Source organism: Grammomys surdaster, unplaced genomic scaffold (assembly GCF_004785775.1).
Source record: "Grammomys surdaster isolate TR1022 unplaced genomic scaffold, NIH_TR_1.0 125996, whole genome shotgun sequence".
Lineage (NCBI taxonomy): Eukaryota > Metazoa > Chordata > Mammalia > Rodentia > Muridae > Grammomys > Grammomys surdaster.
The window spans coordinates 5337250-5363876 of record NW_021620812.1 but is presented as its reverse complement, the minus strand read 5'-3'; the positions used below and the strand labels follow the sequence as shown (position 1 = coordinate 5363876).

Below are 26627 nucleotides of genomic sequence, written 5' to 3'. Positions count from 1 at the left end.
CCGTGGATAGGAATTATCACACTCTAACAACACATTTGTGAGTCATGTATGATAGTGTATTTCATGTGTTTGTCTCCTGTGTTCCAGAGAGAACAAATACTTTTTTAACTGTCTGTGACCTTTTCATGGAATAAATTTAAAATTCATTAATATTTGTCAAATGAAGAGCTAAACGATTGATATGTGGAAAAAGATCACTCCACGAAGTGCTACTTAAAATAAAAACATAAGAAGTCACCTAATGGAACAGCATCACCCTCTTTAATCATTGCCTGAACAAAACACACACTCCATCTATATTTTTGAATTTTGTAGGTAATTTTATAAAAAGGTGATTCCTTAATTAAATTTTTTGTTGTCTGTCCAAATATTTTGAACAAATATTAGACAATATTGCATTTTAGATTCTCCATATTGTATAAAATTTTAAACACAATGGAGTCCCAACCAGAAGTGCAATATTAGCTAAATATTTATCCATTTGTCACAGTGGATAGAAGGCAAATTTATTATTTTTCAATAATAGAATATGGCTATTTTATATTTTATATCTTATTATTTGTAGTTTGACTCTGATCTATCTTATTATTAGTAATCAATAGATGACTCCTTCCTCCGTGTTATAATGTTAGTATCAGTTGGGTTTGAATTGATGTGATTGATCATTTCATAATGTCGAGGGTATGGATTATATAAGGCAGGCACCCTCAAGACATCCTTTTACCTATCACTTTTACTTTAATTTTGATATTAATGTAACATTGAAAATATTTTCACTGAGCAGACATTTTCATGAATTCCCCCCAATTTGTCAAGCTTATGAGATTGGTTTCCTGGATGCTTCACAGTATTGTTAATTGTCATTAGTAACATTAGATATTATGAATCCAAAACTCCACCCTGATTTTGAATTTTCTTAAATAACTCATTTCATAATAGAGATGGATAGTGGTTGCTTTCTTTCCTATAGACATACTCACACAGGAAAAGGTCAAAGTGCCATTTGGCACAGGAAGAAACACTTGAAAATAGAAAACAAACCTACAGTAATTGTGCCAAAGTTGCTTGTCTTTCTCTGCAGATGAGGAGGAAGGTCATCGCAGAACATTCTTCCATGGAACTTGATTATAACTGATGCAAATGCCTCGGAAGATCACAAAACAGGAGCACCAAGAAAGTCTTCCCGTTGAGTCTTATTATTAGTAAATTTCAAAGTATGAATAAGAGCCAAGCTTAGTGGTGAAGAGTGTATTAGAGGCTGCAATGCTCATGTAAAATACCAACATCCAAATGAAAGGGAATGATGGGGGCTGTACCACAGCTCCTGTGACTGTAGATGCTCTGCACCCTGCATGACTCCTCTCCCAAGGAAAACTCGGAGATTCTCCTTAACCTCTGGCTACACCCAGCTGCTTTCCAAGGACTCCACACACAGACAAGCCCCACAAGCTCAAATTCTTCCTTATAAAGGGTATGAGTGTTCCAAACTTAGAATGCTGCCCTCCAAAGTTTCCCAGCTCAGTCTGTCATCTAGTAGCCATGACGAATTATGGTTTTATAATATGATTTTTTTTTGCTCCTTAAATAACAAAATGCTTAATGACAAAAACATGGGAATTAGTAACTATGTCTTTCTTAACATTATGGAATGTAATCTAACCACTCTTTCATCTTATAGAATACATGCATATGTATGCATGGACAGATACACAATGAAAACTGAATACATGTATATAATAAGTTCCATGAATAATTTTTTAAGCATCTATATTTCTTTGTAATTGAGTTTATAACTTTGAATAAGAACATAATATAGGAATAATCAAACTGATCAGATTAGAATATATTCTGACTCAACTGACTTCTCTTGAACATAACATTGGTGCTATGTTTTCTTAATTTGTAAAATTATTTTTGGTTATTTTATTTATTTACGTTTCAAATGTTTTCCCCCTTTCCAGTTTCCCTTCCACAAGCCCCCCTACTCCCTCTTCCCACTCCCTGTCTCTATGAGAGTAATTCCTCAACTCGCCACCCACTCTTGCCTCAGCGGCCTAGCATTCCTTTATCCTGGGTCATCAAGCCTCCACAGGATCAAGAGGCTTTCCTCCCAGTGATGGCAAATATGGCAGTCCTCTGCTACATATCAAGCTGGAGTCATAGGTACCCCCTGTGTACTCTTTGGATGGTGGTTTAGTCCCTGAGATCTTGGGGGGGGGTGTGGCTGGTTGTTGATGCTGTTGTTCTTTCCCATGAGATTGCAAACCCCTTCAGCTCCTACAGTCCTTGCCCTAACTTTCCCATTGGGGTCCCTGCAACTGTTCAATGTTTGGCTGTGTACATCCACATCTATATTGGTCTGGCTCTGGCCTCAGAGCCTCTCAGAGGACAGCTATACCAGGATACTGTCAGTAAGCACTTCTTGGCATCAGCAATAGTGTCTGGGTTTGGTGTCAGCAGATAGGATGAAACCCTTGGTGGGGAAGTCTCTTGATGGCCTTTTCTTCAGTTTATGCTCCAATCTTTGTCCTTACATTTCCTTTTGAGAGGAGGATTTCTGTATTAATATTTTTGAGCTGGGAGGGTGACCCCATCCCTCAACTGGGGGCCATGCCGATCTACTGGATATGGTCTCTACAAGTTCTATCTGTCCTTTGTTGGGTATTTCTGCTAAAATCCCCTCTGATGAATTCCTGGAAACCTCTTGGGTCCATGGCATCTGGGATTTTTTAGTGGTTACCCCCAGGTACCCTTCCCCCACTAAGACATACCTACTTTCAAATTCTTGACCCTCTGTACTTTGCCCACATCTGCTTCTATATCTGAAATAGGCTCCCTTTTCCCCCCTCCCTCCCCTGTCTCTCACAGTTCCCTCAATCCCTCTACTTCCCAGAGATTATTCTCTTCCCCTATTGAGTAGTACACTATGGTGTTATCACTCCTTTTAGATTTCATATTGTCTATTAGTTGTATCGTGTATATTCCAGCTTCTTTTTGGCTAATATCCACTTATCAATGAGTACATACCATGTGTGTTATTTTGTGATTGAGTTACCTCACTCAGGGTGATATTTTCAAGTTCTATCCATTTGCCTGTGAATTTCACGAAGTCATTGTTTTTGATAGCTGAGTAGTATTCCATTGTGTAAATATACCACATTTTCTGTATCCATTCCTCTGTCTTGGGACATCTGGGTTCTTTCCAGCTTCTGGCTATTATAAATAAGACTACTATGAACATGTGAAGCATGTGCCCTTGTTATATGTTGGAGCATCTTTTACCCAAAAGATATGCCAGAGAGTGGTATAGCTGGATCTTCAGGTAGAACTATTTCCAATTTTCTGAGGAACCACCAGACTGATTTTCACAGTGGTCGCATTAGCTTGCTATCCCATCAGCACTGGAGAAGTGTTCCCCTTTCTCCACATCCTCACCAGCATCTGCTGTCACCTGAGTTTTTGATCTTAGCCATTCTGACTGGTGTGAGGTGGAATCTCAGGGTTGTTTTGATTTGCATTTCCCTGATGACTAAAGATGTTGAACATTTCTTTAAGTGCTTCTGGGACATTAGAGTTTCATCAGTTGAGAATTCTTCGTTTAGTTCTGTACTCCATTTTTAATAGGGTTATTTGATTCTGTGGAATCTAACTTCTTGAGTTCTTTGTATATATTGGCTATTAGCCCTCTATCTGATGTACAGTTGTTAAAGATCTTTTCCCAATCTATTAGTTGTTGTTTTATCTTATTGATAGTATCTTTTGTTTTACAGAAGCTTTGCAATTTTATGAGGTCCCATTTGTCAATTCTTGATCTTAGAACATAAGCCATTGATGTTCTGTTATGAAAATTTTCCCCTGTGCCAATGTATTCAAATATCTTTCCCACTTTCTCCTGTATTAGTATCAGTGTATCTGGTTTTATTTATTTTATGTGGAGTTCCTTGATTCACTTCAACTTGAGCTTTGTACAAGTAAATAAGAATAGGTCAATTTGCATTCTTCTACATGCTGACCACCAGTTAAACCAGCACCATTTGTTGAGAATGCTTTTATCGACTGGATGGTTTTGGCTCCTTTGTCAAATATCAAGTGACCGTAGGTGTGTGGGTTGATTTCTGGGTCTTCAGTTCTAGTCTATTAATCTACTTGCCTATCTCTGCATCAATAACATGTGGTTTTTTATCACTAATGCTTTGTATTATAGCTTGAGATCTAGGATGGTGATTTCTCCAAAAAGTTCTTTTATTATTGAGAATGGCTTTTGATATCTTGAATTTTTTATTATTCCAGATAAATTTAAGAGTTGCTTTTTTTTTTATCTGTGTGAAGAATTGAGTTGGGATTTTGATGTGAATTGCATTTAATCTGTAGATTGCTTTAGGTAAGATGGCCTTTATTTATTGTTAATCCTGCCAATCCATGAGCATGGGAGATCTTTCCATCTTCTGAAGTCTTTCTTTCTTCAGAGACTTGAAGTTCTTGTCATACAGATATTTTACTTGCTTGGATAGTGTCACACCAAAGTATTTCATATTATTTGTGTCACACAAGATATTTCATATTATTTGTGGCTATTACAGAGGGTGTCATTTCCCTAATTTATTTCTCACACTATTTATACTTTAGGTAGAGGAAATTTATTTCTCATTGATTTGTATGAGTTTGTTTTGTATCAAACTACTTTGCTGAAGTTGTTTATCAGCTGCAGTAGTTCTCTCCTGAAATTTTTGGGGTCACTTATGTATATTATCATATCATCTGCAAATAGTAATATCTTGAGTTCCTCCTTGCCAATTTGTATCCCTTTGATCTCCTTTTGTTGTCTAATTCCTGTGGCTAGAATATGAAGTACTATATTGAGCAGATAGGGGGAGAGTGGAAAGCCTCTACTTGTCCCTGATTTTAGTGGAACTGTTGCAAATTTCTCTCTATTTAGTTTGATTATGGCTATTGGCTTGCTGTATATCACTTTTATTATATTAAATATAGACCTTGAACTCCTATTCTCTCCAATACTTTTAGGATGAAGGGGTGTTATATTTTGTCAAAGGCTTTTTCAGCATCTTATGAGATGATCATGTGTTTTTTTTCCTTTAAGTCTGTTTATATAGTGGATTATGTTGATGGATTTTCATATATTGAACCATCCCGGCATCCCTAGGATGAAGTCTACTTTATCATGTTGAATGATCATTCTTATATGTTCTTGGATTCAGTTTGCAAAAATTTTATTAAGTATTTTGCATCAATATTCATGAGGGAAATTAGTCTGAAGTTCTCTTTCTTTGTTGGGTCTTTGGGTGGTTTAGGTATTAGTGGAACTGTGGCTTCATAGAATGTATTAGGTAGTGTTTCTTCTGTTTCTATTTTATGAAATACTTTTAAAAGTATTGGTATTAGGTCTTCTTTGAAGTTCTGATAGAATTCTGCACTAAAACCATCAGGTCCAGGGGATTTTTTGGTTAGAATACTTTTAATGACTGCTTCTAATTCCTTACGGGTGTTGGACTGTTTAGATGGTTTATCTGATGCTAATTTAACTTTGGTACTTGGTATCTGTCTGGAAAATCATCCATTTTATCTACATTTTCCAGTTTTCTTGAGTATAGGCTCTTGTAGTAGGGTCTGATAATTTTTTGAATTTCTTCAGTTTGTGTTGTTATGTCTCTACTTTCATTTCCAATTTTGGTCATTTAGATACTGTCTCTGTGCCCTCTGGTTAAAAATAAAATGCTATTAATAAGAATACTTTCATAGAACTGATACAGGTTATACATTTAATATATTTCAAACTTTTAGGACAATACATGGAGTAAATATGTAAATTTTGAGCTACTTTTAGTGAGTAACCTACCAAAAAATGATTTCTAGAATATTTGTGAAAATGCATTATGCTATGTTATTTATTCTTTACTGTATTGAAATATCAGTATGTAAAGTATATCTGAGATGTGCATGAAATACCTAGGAAGCAACTGAATAAATATAGCCTCTAACAATTTGTAAATGCTCAATGTATGTACATTATGTTTACCTGAAGGAAGTTGCAATCCAGGTATGGATCTGTGAATTTAGTTCAAGGAGGGGAGTAGAGGCTTAGGTGGAGCATGTTGAACGTTGTGAGTGTTAGAGGACAGACTTGTCCCAGCTGAGTCTTTATATTTCTGACTGTCAAGAAAGTGGGGAAAATTGTCATTTTTAAGAACTTAGTCTTGTCAAATAGACAACAGTTCTACCCTCAAATACACACACATATACACACACACACATGCACACATACACACACACACATGCACACACACACACACACTAAAAGAGACAATTGGCTAATGTGAAAAGAGGATAGGGTATTTCGTTGTATAAGGAAAAAGCAATATCTTTTCCCTCAATGTAGAAATCTTTAATAAAAGCTCTGAGTGATATGGCCATGTGGACTCTAAGCTGTGGACTGTTCATAATTACTGTGGCCCAGTCCCACAAGATGCAAAGAAGTGAGTAAAAGGCCACAAATATAGGCACTGGAATCATTTGACCCACAGCCCCATGAAACATTTTTTGAATATTTTAATTTATACTTCATTAAGAAAATTACATTTTTCAACTTCATTATTTTTTTGAAATTCTAATTTTATGCTTTTCTAAAACCACAGTGGTCTCTGCTAGGAGACATCTGCTGTCTGCCTGGGCAGCAAAACTCATTTATACCCATCAAGAAGGTCAGAAAATCTGCTCAAAGTAGTCTAACCCACTAGGACACATAATTTGAGCCATAACATGGTTTGTGTCAAAATTAATCATAGTTTGCATTTTAAAAAGTCCCTTCTGAAGTTGAGATAATGTTTGCTTATCATGTGGTCATCTTTATTGTGCACTTAATGAATACTAATTACTCCCAATTTAAAACAAGTCTCGACACAAATGTATCCAGAGGTTATTTGTCATCCCAGAAGTTGGTATACAAGTGAAGAAAGACTGTGAGTCTGAGGAAGCTTGGATACCTGTTAAGATCTTGTCTTAAGATATCCAGTGTAGCCCAGTGGTAGAGGGCTTGCCCAGACTGTACATGCTGTGTAAGACCATGGTCTGATCTCAAGCACAGAAAACAAAGAATCAAAAGTTGCACTTGACCAAAGGAAGGGTGGTAAGAGATCTTCATCATCTGTGGCATCCGTATGAAAAGATACTCAGAGCACCCTGGACACATTCTTCCCTACTTGCATCACACAAGCTTTTAATCTGATTGCATCTTTTCTTGCTTTAGGAACAGATTTATTATCTTAGAAGTTCACAAGTATTATGGATATTTTTACATCACAATATGTAAGAATTGAAATTTTCTTTATTGTCTAGTAGACAAACCACACTTCCAATCCCATTGCACTTTTGGCAGTTACAATTGTAACTGTAAAAAGTTGAATGTGGCAATTGGAGGGCAGAGCCTTGGTTTAATTATTGTCACATCACTTTCTTGTGGCCCAGGGGTCCAGCTGGTTTCAGGCTTGGGTTGCCTGATATCCACAAACTACTCTCATTTCACTGTCTCCATAATGTAAAAAACTTGGAACAGCAATGCTTATGGAAATTATCTGAGAATGTATCAGTCACCTTTGCTTATACCCTTGTTTCTCAAACTGAGAAAATCGGCCCCTTAGAACTTCAATAGAGATGAGGAAATATATCTGTCTAAGTAGATCCTTTGGGCAGCCAGGGTTCAAAGGGATCATTGCTGAGGAAAGAAGGGATACAGACACTGGAAGGGATACAGACACTGTGGTACAATTTGTAGTTTACTCTTCATAGAGATCAGAAGTTCTGCTTGTTGACATCAGCTACCTTTCTGGAGCATCATGAATTCCCATCAGGAATCCATGCCTCTTTCACTTTCTGTCTACAGGCTGTAATGTGATTCTATTTCATTCCACCACCTAATAGCAATGAAACCTTTACCCAAGTCCTATCAATTGAAAAAACTCTTACCTCAATGATCAAGGTTAAGGGCTCTGTGGGATACTAACTTTGGTGGGTCCTAGCAGGAGTACAAACTCCAACGTTTGAGATTAATGTCAAGCTTCACTGAGTTGGAGCTTATGTCACTAGCTAGCCAGAACAGAGAGGTTGAGAACAAGGCAGTAAGATAAAGCCAAGTAGAAGCATAAAGACAGCATATGGTTCACTGCCTAATACTAACCATCAACGTATTCTCAATGATATGAGACTACAGGCATTTTAAAAGGATGCAGTTGATATAACACATCCTAAGTACAAAAGATCAAAATTAACTAGTAGTTTTAGACAATGAAACCACAGTGGAATAAGACTAAGCATTCACAACCTGAGTGCTGATCCTAAATGAGAAGAATTCTGGCAGCTTCCTGTAAGTCCTTTTCATCATTTAGGCAGCTATAAAAATATCCTAAATACCACAAGCATCACACCATTTTCTTTTATAAGCAGAGGCTGTGATATTGAAGGTCAAATCACCAGCAGATTAAGCTGGTAGATGAAGTTATCTTCCTGTGTGCATAATGGAAGAATGAGGAAAGCCCTTACCTTCCCCACTAGAGACTTTGCGGTGGATGGTTTCTCCTTCACTACCTCCTCAACTCTCCAGATCTCTGCCTAATATGCTGGGAACTGAACTTCCAACTCTCAACCTTTGGAAAAGCACTATGTTTGAGCTGCCTAACATGGATGATGGAAACTGAACTTCAAACTCAATCTCTGCAAAAACACTATACACATACCTCTGTTCCATCTCTCCAGCCAAGCATAATTACTGTTTTTGGTAGGTGCAGAAAACATTTATTGATGGTATTTCAGAGAGTAGGGAGGGCTCCCTAGGCCCCTCCTGTTGTTATGGGGTTTGGGGACAGGAACTCCTCAGCAATCGAGGGCCTCTCTCTTGCTCTCAGTGCCCTTGCTGGGGTGAGTGGTCCAGGGTTTCTAATTCTTTGGAGGCCACGTAGGCCATCAGGTCCACAATCCTGTTGCTGTAGCCATATTCATTCTCATACCAGGAAATGAGCTTTACAAAGTTGTGCTTGAGAGCAATGCCAGCCCCAGCATCAAAGGGGGAAGAGTGGGAGTTGCTGTTGAAGTCGCAGGAGACAACCTGGTCCTCAGTGTAGCCCAGGATGCCCTTCAGTGGGCCCTCAGATGCCTGTTTCACCATCTTCTTGATGTCATCATACTTGGCAGCTTTCTCCAGGCAGCACGTCAGATTCACAATGGACACATTATGGCTAGGAACATGGAAGGTCATGCCAGTGAGGTTACTGTTCAGCTCTGGGATGACCTTGCCTGCAGCCTTGGCAAAACCATTGGATGCAGGGATGATGTTCTGGGCTGTCTCACAGCCATCATGCCACAGCTTTCCAGAGGGGTCATTCACAGTTTTCTGAGTGACAGTGATGGCATAGACTGTGGTCACGAGTCCTTCCACAATGCTAAAGTTGTCATGGGTGACCTTGGCCAGGTAGGCTAAGCAGTTGGTGGTGCAGGATGCGTTGCTGACAATCTTGAGCAAGTTGTCATATTTCTCATGGTTCACACCCATCACAAACATGGGAGCATCAGCAGAAGGGGTGGAGATGATGACCCTTTTGGCCCCACCCTTCAAGTGGGCCCCAGCTTTCTCCATGGTGGTGAAGATGCCAGTAGACTGCAGAACATACTCAGTACCTTTTGGGAGCCGACTCCTAGCCGAAAGCGGCTATCATCTTTACAGCCATCTCGAGCCATATACCCTGACAAGAGACTTGTTTTCATCAGCCCACAACAGCTGAGCACACTCTGATAAACATCTTGTTTTTCTTACATATCTTGTTTTGCTGTTTAGTGTCACCAGCTGCAAGGTTCACACATGTGATATCCAAGCTGCTAGGTACACGTGGTCTCCTCACTGCTAGCTAGGTGCACGTGATATCCACGCTGCTGGGTGCACGTGGTCTCCTCACTGCTAGCTAGGTGCATGTGGTCTCCTCACTGCTAGCTAGGTGCACGTGATATCCACACTGTAAGGCACATGACGTAGTGCCTTCAGCTGTGCTTGTCCACGAGGGCAAGGCACTTGGTAAAGGGTATAACTACCCAGGATTTCCTTCTAATAAATGAGACTTGAAGACACTTGATCAGACTCCCTGTCTTGTCTCCATTCTTCGCATCTCCGTCCCCACTCTCTCTCTTGCTAGGCCCTGACCTGCGGACCGGAGCAGCAGAACAGGCCGTTACAAAGTGGTCCCCTGAACGTAAGGCAGCTCGGATGGCTACAAAGTGGCACCTCAACGTTGGAGCTCCAGTAAGTGGGGTACAGTGAAGGACACAGCGGGAATTGGAAGCATGCATCCTCACTCCTGTGCTGGAGACCCTGTTGACTGACCCAAGCAGGTTGCTACAAGTACCCACATCACCCCATTTGATGTTAGTGGGATCTTGATCCTGGAAAATGGTGATGGGCTTCCCGTTGATGACAGGCTTCCCATTCTCAGCCTGGACTGTGCCGTTGAATTTGCCATGGGTGGAGTCATACTGGAACATGTAGACCAGCTCCTCCCTGTTCCAGAGATTACTGCATCTTCTTTTGCAGTCCCAGCCTCATTCCGTAGACAAAATGTTGAAGGTCTGTGTGAATGGATTTGGCTGTATTGGGCACGTGGTTACCAGCGCTGCCTTCTACTCTGCATCTGGCAAAGTAGAGATTGTTGCCATCAACGACACCTTCATTGACCTCAACTGCATAAATATTTTTAAGACTGCTGGAGCAGAAATCCAAATCCCTCTATGAGTTTCCCAAGCTCACAGGGTCTGTTTTCTCTGTGCTTTTTGTGATCCATGTGTTGGTAAGTGTCCTTCTCCATTACTACCCTGTGTGTTATAAAGCTCTAGTCCAAAAAGATTTGGTAAAAGATAGTACAAGGTTATTTTTGTTTAAACATAGACTTTTTTTTTAGAAGTTTCAGTTTCATGTGAGATTGTACAGACTTACTGAGCTGCTGACACTTACATTCAGAGCCTTAACTGACAGTTCATGCTCTTAAAGCTGTCATTCTCTAGTAAATGCTTGTAACAAATTAGTTGTTATATAACTCTATGGTATATAGCAAATAGAATTCACACTTACTATATATCTGCACACACACACATACACACACATATATGTGCAGACATACAGGTATAGATACTTTTAATATATGTAGTTATATGTATGTGTTTATCCATTTATCTGTCTGTGTAGTATCAATCTATTCATGTATGCATATATGTATCTATCATCTATCTATATCTATCATCTATCAATATATTTGTTTATCTATCTGATATCTTTTGTGAGTTTTGACCATTAGTACTATCACATAGAATAGTTTTCCTTTGTCTTCTATTTAGTTAAACATTTCTCTTCTTATGCTATGGAAACCTCTAGATATTTTCACAGTTTAATCTTTCCTTGAGTTTCCAGCTATTGGTATCATATGCTTTATTCATAATAACTCTCTGATCTTAGGTAAGTATTCATTCAAATCCATATGTCTCCATTTCCAGCTAGTCTCCAATTTTAGTAAGAGATACTGTATCAAAAATAAAAATAAAATGTTGAGTGAGAGACTGGTTCTCAAAATTAAGGTGGAGAATGATAAAGGACACACCTGACATCAACCACTGTTTCTTTCACACATTTGCAGAAACATGCCTACACACACACACACACACACACACACACACCCATACAAACAGTGAAACACATGAATGCAAAGATACACAAATACACACACATATATACACATATGCATACACATACACAAACATGGATACACACAAGCATACATGCATACACACACATACACATGCTTACACACACACATATACACTTTCAGACAAATATATATATATACACACACGCACCACATGCTTTCATATATGTATGCATACATGCACAAATGAACACATGCATATACACACATATACACACATGTACATACACATACATGCACACATACATAGATACAAGATGAGACTGATGATTTCACAGTTCTTTTAAGACGTTTTAAGCCTTTCAAATATTACTTCTAATGTAGCCGGGCTAAAATCTAGATGTGATTAGAAAAGTCAAAGAATAGTGATTTTCACTTCTTCCTTTCCTATTTGTATTCCTTTGAATTCTTTGTGTTGTCTAATTGCTCTGGCTAGGACTTCAGTACTATATTGAACAGGTAGGGAGAGAGTGTACAGCCTTGTCTAGTCCCTGATCTTAGTGGGATTGCTTCAAGTTTCTCTCCATTTAGTTTGATGTTGGCTACTGGTTTGCTGTATATTGCTTTTACTATGTTTCGGTATGGGCCTTGAATTCCTGATCTTTTCAAGACTTTTTTTGAAGATGATATGATAGTACACTTAAGTGACCCCAAAACTTCCACCAGAAAACCTCGAAACCTGATAAACAACTTCAGCAAAGTGGCTGGTTATAAAATCAACTCAAACAAATCAGTAGCCTTCCTCTACATGAAAGATAAACGGACTGAAAAATAAATTAGGGAAGTGACACAATTCACAATAGTCACAAATAATATAAAATACCTTGTTGTGAATCTAATCAAGCAAATAAAAGACCTGTATGACAAGAACTTCAAGTCTCTGAAGAAAGAAATCGAAGAAGATCTAAAAAAAGTGGAAAGATCTCCCATGCTCATGGATGGGCAGGATTAATATCATAAAAATGGCCATCTTGCCAAAAGCAATCTACAGACTCAATGCAATCCCCATTAAAATCCCAACTCAGTTCTTCACAGAGTTAGAAAAGGAAAGTCTCATATTCATTTGGAATAACAAAAAAAACAGGATAGCGAAAACTATTCTCAACAATAAAAGAACTTCAGGGAAGAATCACCATCCCTGACCTCAAGCTGTACTACAGAACAATAGTGATAAAAACTGCATGGTATTGGTATAGAGACAGGCAAGAATATCAATGGAAGACCCAGAAATAAACCCACACACCTATGGTCACTTGATCTTTGACAAAGGAGCTAACACTGTCCAGTGGAAAAAGGACAGCATTTTCAACAAATAGTGCTGGTTCAACTGGAGGGCAACATGTAGAAGAATGCAAATCAATCCATTCTTCTCTCCTTGTACAAAGCTCAAGTCTAAGTAGATAAAGGACCTCCACATAAAACAAGATACACTGAAACGAATAGAAGAGAAGGTGGGGAAGAACCTCAAATACTTGGGCATGGGAGAAAAGTTCCTGAACAGAACACCAATGGCTTATGATCTAAGATCAAGAATTGACAAATAGGACTTCATAAAATTGCAAAGTTTCTGTAAGGCAAAGGACACTGTCAATAGAACAAAACAGCAACTAACAAATTGTGAAAAGATCTTTACCAATCCTACATCTGATACAGGGCTAATATCCAATATATATAAAGAACTCAAGAAACAACCAAATAACCCTATTAAAAAATGGGGTATAGAGCTTAACAAAGAATTCTCAACTGAAGAAATTCAAATGGCCGAGAAGCACCTAAAGAAATGTTCAGCATCCTTAGTCATCAGGGAAATGGAAACCAAAACAACTCTAGGATTCCACCTCACACCGGTCAGAATGGCTAAGTTTAAAAACTCAGGTGATTTTAGATGCTGGCCAGAGTGTGGAGAAAGAGGAACACTCCGAAATTGTTGGTGGGACTGCAAGATGGTGCAACCACTTTGGAAGTCAGTCTTGTGGTTCCTCAGAAAATTGGACACAGCATTACCTGAGGATCCAGCTATACCACTCCTGGACATATACCCAGAAGATGTTCTAACATATAACAAGGACATATGCTCCACTGTGTCCATAGCAGCCTTATTTATAATAGCCAGAAGCTCAAAAGAACCCAGATGTCCTTCAACTGAGAAATGGATACAAAAAAAATGCGGTACATTTACACAATGGAGTATTACTCAGCTATTAAAAACAATGAATTTGAGAAATTCTTAGGTAAATGGATTAGAACTAGAAAATATCATCCTGAGTGAGGTAAGCCAATCACAAAGGAACACACATGGTATTCACTCACTGATTATTGGATATTAGTCCAGAACTTTGAAATACCTAAGATTGAACTCACAGACCACATGAAGCTCATGAAGAAGGAAAACCAAGTGGGAGTGCTTCGGTCCTTCTTAGAAGATGTAACAAAATACTCAACGGAACAAATATGGAGACAAAGTAAGGGACAGAAACTGAAAAAGGGGCCGTCTGGAGACTATTCCACCTGGGTATCCATCCCATGTGCAGTCACCAAAGGTAGATGCTGATGTGGAAGTCAGGAAGTGCATGCTGACAAGAGCCTGATATAGCCGTCTCCTTAGAAGTCTGCATATTCAGAGGCAGATGCTCACAGCTAACCATTGAACTGATCATGGGGTTCCCAATGGAGGGGTTAGAGTGAAGGCTGTTGGAGATGAAAGGGTTTGCAGGCCCCAGGAGGAGAGCAACAATACCAACCAACCAGAGCTCCCAGGGTCTAAACCACCAGCCTGGGAGCACTTAGGGAGGGATCCATGGCTTCAGCTGTATATGTAAGGGAGGATGGCCCTGTTGAGAGAAGAGATCCTTGGTCTCATGAAGGCTGGACGCCCCAGTGGGTGGGAATTTGAGGGTGGCTAGGTGGGAGGGGGGTAGGTAGGGGCACATTTGCAGAGGAGCAGGAGGAGGAGTGATGAGATGGGGGTTACTGGGGGTGAATGGGGTAAGGGGATAACATATGAAATGTAAATAAAATGTTCAATAAAAAAAAAGTTGGAAAAAAGAAAAGTCAAAGAAACAGAACATTTTTCCATGAGTTTTTCTCTTGAACTGGTATACTGATTCTCTATTAATATATATATGAAATTCTTTTTGACATGCAAAGGCTCTACAGCCTGCTCAGATACCTAAGAATTGAGAAGCTGCTTCCACCCTCCTCTGTGGAGTTGCCAGAACAACCTTGGCAGCTAGGCTTTCTTCCTGCCCTCGGTGTAATGTTCTGCACCCTCTGAGATCTGAGCCAGGATACATCGTATTCCCTATGCTGTCTGTGCTAGGTATTCTGTCACAAAAATAAGGAAAATACCCAAAAATTCATGTAAAAGAAGTAGTAAGAAACCATAGAATGCATCATCATCAAACCTAGTACAAAGCAAATGTGTTGTAATGACCACACCAGCCTCTGGACTAAAACACATGGAGGGGCAGGAAAGGAAACCCTGGCTGTGTAGTAGTTAGTGCTGCAAAGATCTTGCTCTACTTGAGAAATGTTTATTTTAAAATGAAATCGAAAACATGTTTTTCCCAAACATTCCCTCTCCATATTTTCACTAATTTTACTCACAGTGAATGCATGTTACAATTTGAATATGAAATTTAATTATGGGAGAAAATGGAAGCAGTAAGAAAATGATAAACTCATAACCGAGGTGCCTTGAACTGGTTGCTAGAGTCTTTACCAGAATTCTCTAATGGCTATTTACTTCCTTCACTACAACTGCACCACTAGGGCCAGAGACAGCACAAAAGGCAGGATACTTCCTTGCAAGCCAGTAGCCCTGAATTTGAAACTAGAACTCGCAGTGGAAGGGGAAGAGGGATTCTTGAATATTAACCTGTATGCACACGCCACAGCACTTACATGGTCACATTTGGGTGTTCACAGGTGCCTGTGTATGGTACACACACAGTATACACATACATGCATGCACATATACACATAAACACATACATACACACATGTGCACATGCCCACGCCCTCCACACACACACAAAAATACACACAGAAACCCAGATATAAGTAAATAAAGTCAGAACTTTTAAAAAGTGTGACCATAACCTTGCATCATTTACCAGCTTTAGAGAAAGTTTACATAAGACAGCATAATACCCTGAAAAATTTCATGATCTGACAAATTCTCCACATATTTACTTCAGGTTCCTAGGAATTAAAACACAATCACAAAGACACAGTTCAGAATTTTCTCTATAATGTAGCCATTGATGTCTATCTTTTAAAATTCACATATTCACAGCTATGTGGCTGTGTTTAAAACACTTTGGAGCTGCCACGTGAAAGCTAAGAGAAAAGAAATAAAATAAAGACATGGTCTGAGATCTTAAATTAATGTTAGATTAACAGTCTTAGGTCTAATAACCTCAAAAACTGTTTTCATGGTTTTTTGCTACCATTACAAACATCATGAGAAATACACTGTGGATGACATCTAAAATACTGGTCATGGTCATGAGCACGTCTGTTGTGTTTTATTTTTTCTGTATTGAACAAGAACCATATCTATTGATTTTTACATTCTATGTTTTCTTATCATTATTACCCATGGAAACACACAGTTTCATGGATGTCCATTCAATATAGTGAGTTTTGTTGAACTTCTCTATATTTTATGAGGTCCTTGAGATTACATTCAAGCCTCATTACATCTTTTCATCTTTAATTTATATATTTTCTAAGGAAGAAAATTATTCCCTTGCCTATGAAAATTAAATAATGATATGCATTGGGTTTTTTAAGTAAAAATCAATTTTATCAATAATTTACCCACTAATTGAGTTAGAAGGATACACAGAGAATCAGATTAGATCAGATAGCTAAGTAATTAAATCAGTGAATAAATAATGTAGACAAAGTGGAAGGATCAAGAGTTAGAAAACCAACTTATCACAGATAAGATGGCAGCAATTCCATCAGACAAGAAGGAATCACATAAAGCATAAAGGTAGGGTGGGGGGGCACAGATGATGAGAATTGAGGTTATGTCACCATACAGGTGATATCTTGACCTATGGATCAAAATTAACATTACTAGTCAAACAGCGCCAGTTTTAAACCACTGTTAACCCAAATTCTAGTTCTAGTATCTTCAGATGGAATATCATAGAACACATATAGCCCAAATCTCATATTTGTACCTAACAGAGTAATCCTAACCATGAAAAAAGGTTAAGTCATCTGTGCTTTTTGTTTTGTTTTGTTGTTCTGTTTTAAATCCCTGGCATCAATAATACTGTTATTACCATTTGATTTCTACTCTCATTAGTAGGCCTTTGTCAGAAGAGTTTATTTTCCTTCCCTAACCTGAGAAGTAAGTTTACATACAAGGGGTGTACTTTGTGCCTGATGAAGGGTAGGAAAATTACTTTCCTACAACTTCTATAGGTTCCTTCCAGGAGTCATTCTTTTTAAAAGATAGGAAAAAAAAGAGTGTGTAATGGGGTGCCTCATTTTGCCATTCGGTCTTGGAGACCTGGCCTTGGATGCCTGGAGACCATGAAAAAGGATAGATCGCTAACCCCACGGCTGGAGAAAGAGAGGCAGGAAGAACATTGGGATTGCTTGCCAAACATCCTAGCAGTATAGGTGAGCTCTAGATTGGTGTCTCCAAAGTGGGAGGATCAACCGAGTAAGACACCACAGCAACCTCTTGTCCCATATGAAGCTGAAAATATACATGCATGCACACACAAACACAGTAAATTAAAAACCAGTATATCTTTTACTGTACACTACAGTATATGTTATGCAGCAAAAGACTTTGGGATATATGACAAGGCTGGTTACAGAACAATCTTTTTTTTTATTAATTTGAAAGAATGGCCAACTATGTTCACATGTGAGGTATATCTCAATTTTCTATCCACTTAAAAGGAGATATCATTAAATCTAGTTCACAAAACAGCAAACAGATCTTTCCAAAATAATGTATGCACTTAGTGGCCACATGCCAGTTCATCAGAGGAGTGTCAGCTGCATCTATATAATCATGGCCTCAGGGTATCACAGAGCAATGAATATGCAGGGCAATTTATATATAAGGTATATACAAGGCAATAGGATGTTCACTCCACCCTCTGCCTTCTCTAGTTATTTCCCTTCCAAATCATTTTCTTGGGTTCTATTCCTTCCTTTATAGAAGTCTACATTTCAAGAGAAGGATCATATAAAGGGCTATAATGCTAATCAATAATCTTTATAGCCTTAAAACGCAGATTATCTGATGACTGATTTAATGCCTCTTCCTAGACTCGGTTCTTAGCATCACCTAGTACAAAGCATGTGAGTTGTTGCAAAGTTTTATTTACAATTAATATTAGTCTACATTAGGAAAATACAGAAACTAACCCTAGAAAGTCAGAGCCCTTTCTCATCTCAGGCATATAAATTACTCACTGGTCTTAGCCAATAAATGATCTCTAAAGATGGCCCCTCTCTCTTACCACAGCACAAGTCTCTTACTGCAAACAATAGCTGTCTGAAAACAAAATGGCGGCGCTTGCTCCACACTGGCACAGAGCCTCCCTGCTTGCAGGTTACTATCAGTGGGAAGGCTTCATTCTTATCTGTTTAATTAATGATGTGGGCTTTTAAATTTGGGCTTCATAAGAAATCAGTTGTCGCTTGGTAACAGATTTGCCTGTGGGCTCCCTGAAGAAGCCTGGCTTTCCAAGCAGAGCACCCTGTTGTCTTATAAATAGGGCAGTGAAGCTTGCTCAGACGTGCCTCAGGCGTTCAGCAGCTCCTCTTCTCTACAGAATCTCATTCTGACTGGAACTCTTCTTCACCAGAGACATACTCAAGTGGAAGGTGAAGAAAAATGTCCCTGCTTTGTATTTTAACCAAATAACATGTCAGAATTGGAGAGTGCAGAGGCACTTGCTCTTCTGTCCCAAAAAAGAAAACAATTACCTTAGAGTATTAATTTGCTAAAAATAAAATCCATTATTAAACTGTCCAGGAACAGTTTAGCCTCAGGAGGAAATATAAAGTGCAATTCCATAGCAGGACCATGGCAAATACAAGACAAACAAACAAACAAACAAAACAGATCTTCTGGAAAATATAATATATATGGCTTTAAATCGCACTAATGGAAATTGATGCTGTAAGTTAGACCTGTGAAGGCGAGGAAGGGTGAGAGAAGAGACTTTGTTTCTGGTAAGAAGTCACACCATCTGTTCTGTTATAACACAAACTTATAAGAAGAGAGCTTTACTCTCTCTGCATCAACATTTGTGTCTTGAACAGAGAATGAACTGTGCATGTGATTTATAATTGTTTTCTGAAGAAAAAAAAAAAGAAGTTCAGCGTTTCTAAGCATCTGAGGCTTTCACCCTTTCTGGAAATTACAGAATGGACAACCTAGGCTTTAGCTTGGGAGATGTAGCTTTGTTCTGTGGGGTTTTACATTATCATTGAACAAAACATTGTGAGTAGAACTTAGCATGAGTGGATGGATGGATGGATGGATGGATGGATGGATGGATGGTAGATGGATAGGTAAATGGGTTGGGAGTAGATGGATGGGGTGGATGGGTGCTGGGTGGATGGCTGGCAGGCTGGGTGGGTGGGTGGGTGGTTAGGTGGGTGGATAGATGTATAGATGGATAGATGGAGAAGAAATAAGGAGGAATAGGGGTAATAAAACCTCTGGACCTGATGAAACCTAGAATAATTGAGACTTGCACCATCTAGTGTTGAGTTAGGAACTGCAGGTGAACAAAGTAGCTCTGAGGTGCTGGTGAAGTCTTCACAGATAAGTGTCATGGATAAAGTGGCTTCGGCACATATCCTAAGAATTCATTATATTCATTTTCCAGTAAATACCTCTGATAATGACTTCCTGGGCATTTTAATTTAATAGCTATGTATTTAATGTCTATTGTATTCTAAGCATTTTAAAACTTATTTAGAGTCATTAAAATACACAAAATTATGAATTATACTGTATGAAGTAAAATATATTCAGTGAAATATTCCTATGCTATAAAAATATATTGAAAATTTTTGCATCCCCTAAAATAGTACCAAAATGAATAAATATATACTTTGATATTTAGGATTTACTCATAAAGAAAATTGAACATTAGCTAAAATGTCAAAATTTCTTTGTTAGGCAAAAAAGAAAAACATTTATAGAATGGAAATATTTCATAAAGTTGTCCACAATTTAAATATATTTTTGTTATTGTTACTGCTATTCTACTTTGTGCAATAACTATTAAAGCTTTGAAAATATTTTATACAATTGACTTGATGAAACCAAGTACAGTTTAACCAACATTTGACAAAAACAGTAAACTTACTAGAAATGATAAAATGTGAATTTCAACAGTTGGAAATTTATTTAAAAGCTAACTTTGAGTGCTTAAAGTATTGCTTGAAATTTCACAAGTTTTTGCTGGAAAAATTCAGAGGGACTTTATTAAATTGGATATAAATCAATCTCTAATGTTTTCATTTTTTCAACACAGCAATGATTTATATTAATATTATCTGAGCATCAAAAGTAAATAATTCATTACCTTTCTTAAAGCAAGAATAAGCTACTGAAATGTTTGTATATCCAGCTGTTTCTTGATGAAACAGTTGAACTGAAAGAAGTAAAAAATTAAAGCATAAAATAGTAAATATTTTTCTCTGACGTCCAAAATAACACATTGCATTATATAAACTATTGCAACCTCTATGAAGCACCAAATAAAATACAAAATGAAGTGCTCATCTTTCCATACATACGAGTTTTCTCTTAAAATAGCCATTTGGCTGCGTATCTCAAATAGGAAACATCAACTCGGTAACAACTCCAGGAGACCATAGTAAAATCGATGGCAAAGCAATGGGTTTGAAAATATAATGTCACAGTTTGAGCGAAGTGGAACAGGGCCTAATGTAGTATAAATAAAACTATTTTATGTGAATTTGTGTTGAAATTCAGAGCTCTTAAGTTTGAAGTACAGCCCATAGAAAATCATCAGCACCTAAACTTGACTTCTGCTTCGCTACTACTTCATATCCTTTACAAACACCAGGATTTCTTGTGACTCTGCCGTAAAAGTGTTTATTCAAATGTCATCCTTTCTAACAAGTACATCTTTGGGGCTTTTCATTAAGCTCTAATGTACCATATTTATTCCATGATTGTATGGTCACAACTGCTCCCATTCTGTGCCACCATAGCTGAGACAGCAGAATTGAGAACAGGCAGCCTGTGTGCTGACCTGTGGAGATTCTGTGATCTTATCATCACTATCCAGTGCTCATCAACCTCATAGACAGGTATAATGAAAGTTCCCATCTTTTAAGAAAGACCACCTTAGAAATTATGTCATTACTAAATTCTCACTGATTCGGTTGAGTCTGAGGAATTGAGATGTATGTGGATTTTGCTCATGGCTGACTCCCAAAGCTGTTTTTTATTCCCTATATCTACTCTGTTTTTCCTAAAGGTTCAAAACACGCTCCTGGCCTCAAAACAATTGTGACACTGTGGTAACATGGGGACAAATTTCTCAGCAAGTAAATTTTAGTGTCTCTTTCCGTCTTTACTAGTTTGAGTCAGGGTTCGAGGAATGGCTCAGTGGTTAACAGTGTGAACCGCTCCAGCAGTAAAGTTCTCAAGACTCAACGACCCATGCCCCACAGTCCACACCCAGGGAATCCAAGCTCCTCTACTGGACTCTGTGGACATGCATACTTAAATATACATATCTACACACTCTTATTCTCTGAGTTCTGAATGACATCTTTACAGAACTCATCAATTAGGGAGTGCAAAGTAGTTAGAGAATTTAAATTAAACAGATCCAATGTGAAGGATCCAAAGGAAGACTCTGAACCCAATCATGACTTATTCTGCGATGCATTCTCCTCCAACTGTGTCATTCTTTTTAAAATATATTTTATTTGTATATTTACGATTATTTGCCTGCATGCACATTTGTGCACCTTGTGTGTCAAGTGCTCATGAAAAGAAATCTCAGAACTGGAATTCAGAAAGTTGTGAGCCACCATGTGGATGCTGGGAACCAAAGAAGCAGCCTCTGTAGAAGAGGCAGGTGATCTTGATCAAGAAATCATTTCTGAAGCCACAGGTCTATCATTCTTTAATCATTTGTTACATCACAGGAAAAAATAAAGCTTGCAAAGCTCTGATCCAAGGAGGTCAGTGAGTTAAAGTCCCTCTTTCTTTTGTCTTTTCTTTATTGTTTTTCAAGGTGCCAATGCCAATGCCAATGGCTTTTGCAAGTACTACATTTTGAGTATCACAATGAATTTCAGTTATTTTTACATTTTTTCATGTCAAGGAGTAATATAGACAAACAGTAAATATTAGTCACGTTTAAGCAGGCATAGCCTGTGAAATAGGGTGGCAATATTACTAGGTAATGTTATTTTGGTGCACTGTACAAGAAATAAATCTTTAACTTGAAAATGCCCATAGTTTTGTGATGTACTCAGCATGCATAAATACTATTATAATTATTAATGCTAAATAATAGGTTCTTTGGTGAGATTATAACACGAGACAATCTTCTTGGGCTTTATTATGGGAATGTGTTGTGAGTCATAAGTAAAATACTCATACTCATATTGTGATGACTGAATAGGAAACCTGAGTCCATCTGTCACTCAAGTGTCAAAAAGACAAGGGTATGAACACGCATGAGTTAGCACACTTATGAGATCATGACGGGGATGTGAGCGCACATGAGTCAGCACATTTGTGAGATAGACATACAGCTCCAAAACCTAATATCAACTTTTGAATTCTAAAGTAAAATCTGTGCTTATAATGGCAGCCATGCCCAGTTAATCTAAAATAACATTAAAACACAGGGAGAGTAATTACTGTGTCTTCTGTATTGCTACAGAGCTTTAACAGTAAAGGCTTATTTGAATTAAAGAGAAAGAATTTCAGAAAAGTGTTTTATTAAGTCAAAGACTTTAGTTTATTTGTTTTATTTATCAGTTGTGAGCTTCCTTACAATAGATCCTATTTGGGGTGTATATGGTAGTAGTCTTGTATGTGATGGGGATGGTGGACCATTATTACCTATGGTCTTCCAGATTATGAAGTTATACTTGAGTGTGGTGTTTAATTCTCTACAATACAAGAGCTGTTAAAATAACTAGTCAGCCCTGATACCTGCAGAGTAACAAGCATCCACTCCAGGCTAAGAGTAAATTAATTCTTTTCTTTGTTTTGCAGGTTTAGAAAGCACACTTTGCAGGTGGCAGAGTCAATGAGAATAAACTCTGACACCTCTGCCTGGATTCACTTTTAGAGATGTTAGCATTGAAATTTATGCCAACCAAGGATATAAAACATAGTGTGTCTGTCCCTCCACATTGAAGCTTCTTCATAAAGACAACATACTTGATTCATGAAGATGACAAGAAAATGTGAAGATCTTTTCGGCAGTTTTAATTATAATTTAGAGTTGATAAATTATGAACTCGAAGTTGCTTTTGAGGCCCACTGAAAAAAGATAAGAGTTTCTTCTTAATCTGAGTTTCCTTCATATTTGGACACCTGTCTTCATTTCATAAATTTTTATCGTTTTCTAATCATGAAGTATGCAACCTATATTTTAGTCTATTCTTTTAGAAGCTCCGAGATATGTTAAAAATATCTTAATTTAAAATTATTATATATATATATGTATATGGTGACAGCTTCTAGGAGCACGTCCACAGGGCATAGTAGAGATCAAGAATGGGTATTTCGGCCTCCTGTACTACATAATGAAAGTTTTCATGTTATGGTTAATGTTTAAATGGAAGAGTATGAACAAGAGTTTGACAGATGGCCAAGAAGAACAGCAGATACTTTAGACAGATGGAACCACATGAAAAATAGAACAGAAGTTTGGAAGATATGGCAGAGAGAGACATCCACCCAAGATATGTCTGGAGTTAAGGTGGGTGGTGGCGGCTTACAGAGGAAGAGAAGATATACATATGGGTTAATGGGACAGACTGGAGTTGAAATTCTGTGATGGCATGTCTTACAAGTAATGTTTCTTTCTTTAGAGTTTTGTATAAACTCATGTTGCATAAAATGTTGTTCTCTGACTATTTGGTCCAGCTGAATATCTTCTTGTGTGAGCTTCTTTATGCCAAAGGGTCCAAAGGAATAATACTTTTCTCTATTATATTACATAGGATACCTGGTAAAATAGATACATTTATTACTTTTACATTAGTATTTATATAAAAACACATTTATTAAGTTATTTCTAGAATTCGAAGTAATCCAAGAAGATTGCAGGAATGATGCTGACTGAAAATTTGAAAATGACCTAATATACTCATCAAGACAAAATTAAACCAACAGAGACCTGAGCACAGGACCTAAAGTGTCAGAATAGAGGGATAGAGTCATCTGTGGTGGTCTGAATGAAAATGGCCCCAAAGTTATAGAGAGTGGCATTACTGGAGGTATGGTTCTGCTGGAGTACGTATGGACTTGTTGAAGAAAGTGTGTCACCAGGAGAGGACTTTGATGTTTAAAAGGCTCAAGGAAGTCCCAGTGGCTCACTCTCTCTTTCTGCTGTTTGCCAGGCCAGATGTAGAACATTAGACAGCTTCTCCAGCACCATACTGCTGTAATTCTCTCCATGAAAAAGTGGACTAAACTTTAATCCAACCTCAATATTTATTTTTCTTATTAAGAGTTGCAATGGTCATGGTGTCTCTTCACAGCAAAAAAACTGACTAAGACATCATGTATGAAGTACTTTACAGAAGATTAGTATTGACAACAACAATAACAAAAAGACCCCAAGTACAAATAAAGCATCAAAACACAAACTTTTATTGCATCAAGCAAAATTTGGAAAGTATATAATATTAAGACCAAGCGGGGAGGTCAAATTCTATTTGAGAGAATTTTAATGTGTGACTGAGTCATACATGTTAGCATCATGTCATAGGGGTAGATGGGGTGGGTCCTCTACAAAAGATATCAACTATATCTTATATATCCAGTTTTCAAGTTTTATAAGATATGTCAGGCAAAGTTTTCACAGGACAGCATGAAGTATGTCACAAGCTGAAGGAATGTACAGAGTGGCAATAGTAATGACTCTGTTTTAGCATTTTTTCTATTTTAGGATTGCATCATTTTGAGAATAGCTGCGTATTTGTTTGAACTGAAACTCCAGTTTCACCCTTTAATTGAAGGGAAAAATTTGAGTTTCATTGAAGAGTTGAAGATTGTCCCAGTGTTTTGTGTGTTGTTTGATGTGCTTTGGAATGTAACTGGCTTTGCTTATACTTTGGAACCTAAGTGTGATTCCTACGCTCTCACAGTTATATTTGAAATGTAGAGAAGAAAAGCCTGAGTTCTATTTACTCTTATACTTGTTAGACAAGTAAGGGAAATTGGTGTTCTACATGACTCCGCAATCTTCTGATCTCAAAGCAAGACAATGTCTCTTCAAGTGTATTGTCAAGGATTTATAAGTATTATGGGATGCACAGAGCCTATGTGGGCATCATGTGTTTAATAGAGCCCATGGCCACACAGGCATTGTGGGATATATACAGACAATAGGTCACCTAACTACCATGGGATGAATATAGCCTGCAGGTCACAAAATTTTCACACCTGCTCCAGAATTAATACATAAAATATTTGATTAAAATTAAGCTTATTACCATGTCTTTCTTGCCCCTGTGCCACCACATAATGAAACATAGAAACATTTCTACTGATTATAGTTAAACATGCAAAGGACTTGGGATAGTACCTTTTAGACTTGCTGTCATCTGTCTATAAACATGTGACCATTTTCTTCACACTACATGAAAATTAAGTCATGTTCATGAAATAATCACCATGACCATGGACATCTGATGCATATTTTCTAGCATACAGGGAGATGTTAACTCTACCATTTAATTCAATTTACCAAATTTTTGACACTAGAATTGATAGGCTTTTCTCCCTAGAGATTAAAAAATTACTGACAAATAAATATTGTTTATGGAAAAAGTAAGGCATAGAGTTTGTATCATTAGTGTTAGTTAATGCTATGGGCATTGCATTTTCTATTTATTCATTCATTTGTTTGTTTGTTTTATACTCCAGATTTTATTCCCCTCCTGGTCCACCCTCTGACTATTCCACATCCCATATTTCCTCCCCACACCCCTGTCTCCACGAGGATGTTCCCATTCCCCACCCCGACCCCACCAGGCCAAAACTCTAAACTCCCTGTGGCCTCCAGTCTCTTGAGGGTTAGGTGCAGCTTCTCTGCCTAAACTCAGACCCAGATGTCCTCTTCTGTGTTGGGAGGCCTCATATCAATTGATGTATGCTGCCTGGTTAGTATTCTAGTGTCTAAGAGATCTTGGGGATCCAGGTTGAGACTGCTGGTGCTCCAACAGGCTAGCCCTCCTCCTCAGCTTCTTCCAGCTTTCCCTTAATTCAATCACAGGAATCAGCAGCTTCTGTCTGTTGGTTGGGTGCAAATATCTGTATCTGACTCTTTCAGCTGCTTGTTTGGTCTTTCAGAGAGCAGTCATGATAGGTCCCTTTTGTGAGTGTTCCATAGCCTCAGTAATAGTCTCAGGTCTTGGAGACTCACCCTTGAGCTGGATCCCACTTTGGGCCTGTCATGACCTTTTTTCCTCAGGCTCCTCTTCATTTAAATCCCTGCAGTTCTTTCAGACAGAATAATTATGAGTCAGAGTATTGACTGTGGGATGGCAATCCCATCCCTCACTTGATGCCCCAATGTAGGGCATTTCATTTAAGGTCCCTCTCTTTGAGTCCTGAGTGTCTCTCACCTGCCAGGTCTCTGGTATGTG

At 38.1% G+C, this 26627-nt stretch overlaps 1 pseudogene; it reads right to left on the bottom strand.

Moving 5' to 3' along the window:
* Window positions 1–8908: 8908 nt before the first annotated feature.
* The window catches only part of LOC114609940, a 52408-nt pseudogene continuing 34689 nt past the window's right edge, over window positions 8909–26627 (bottom strand).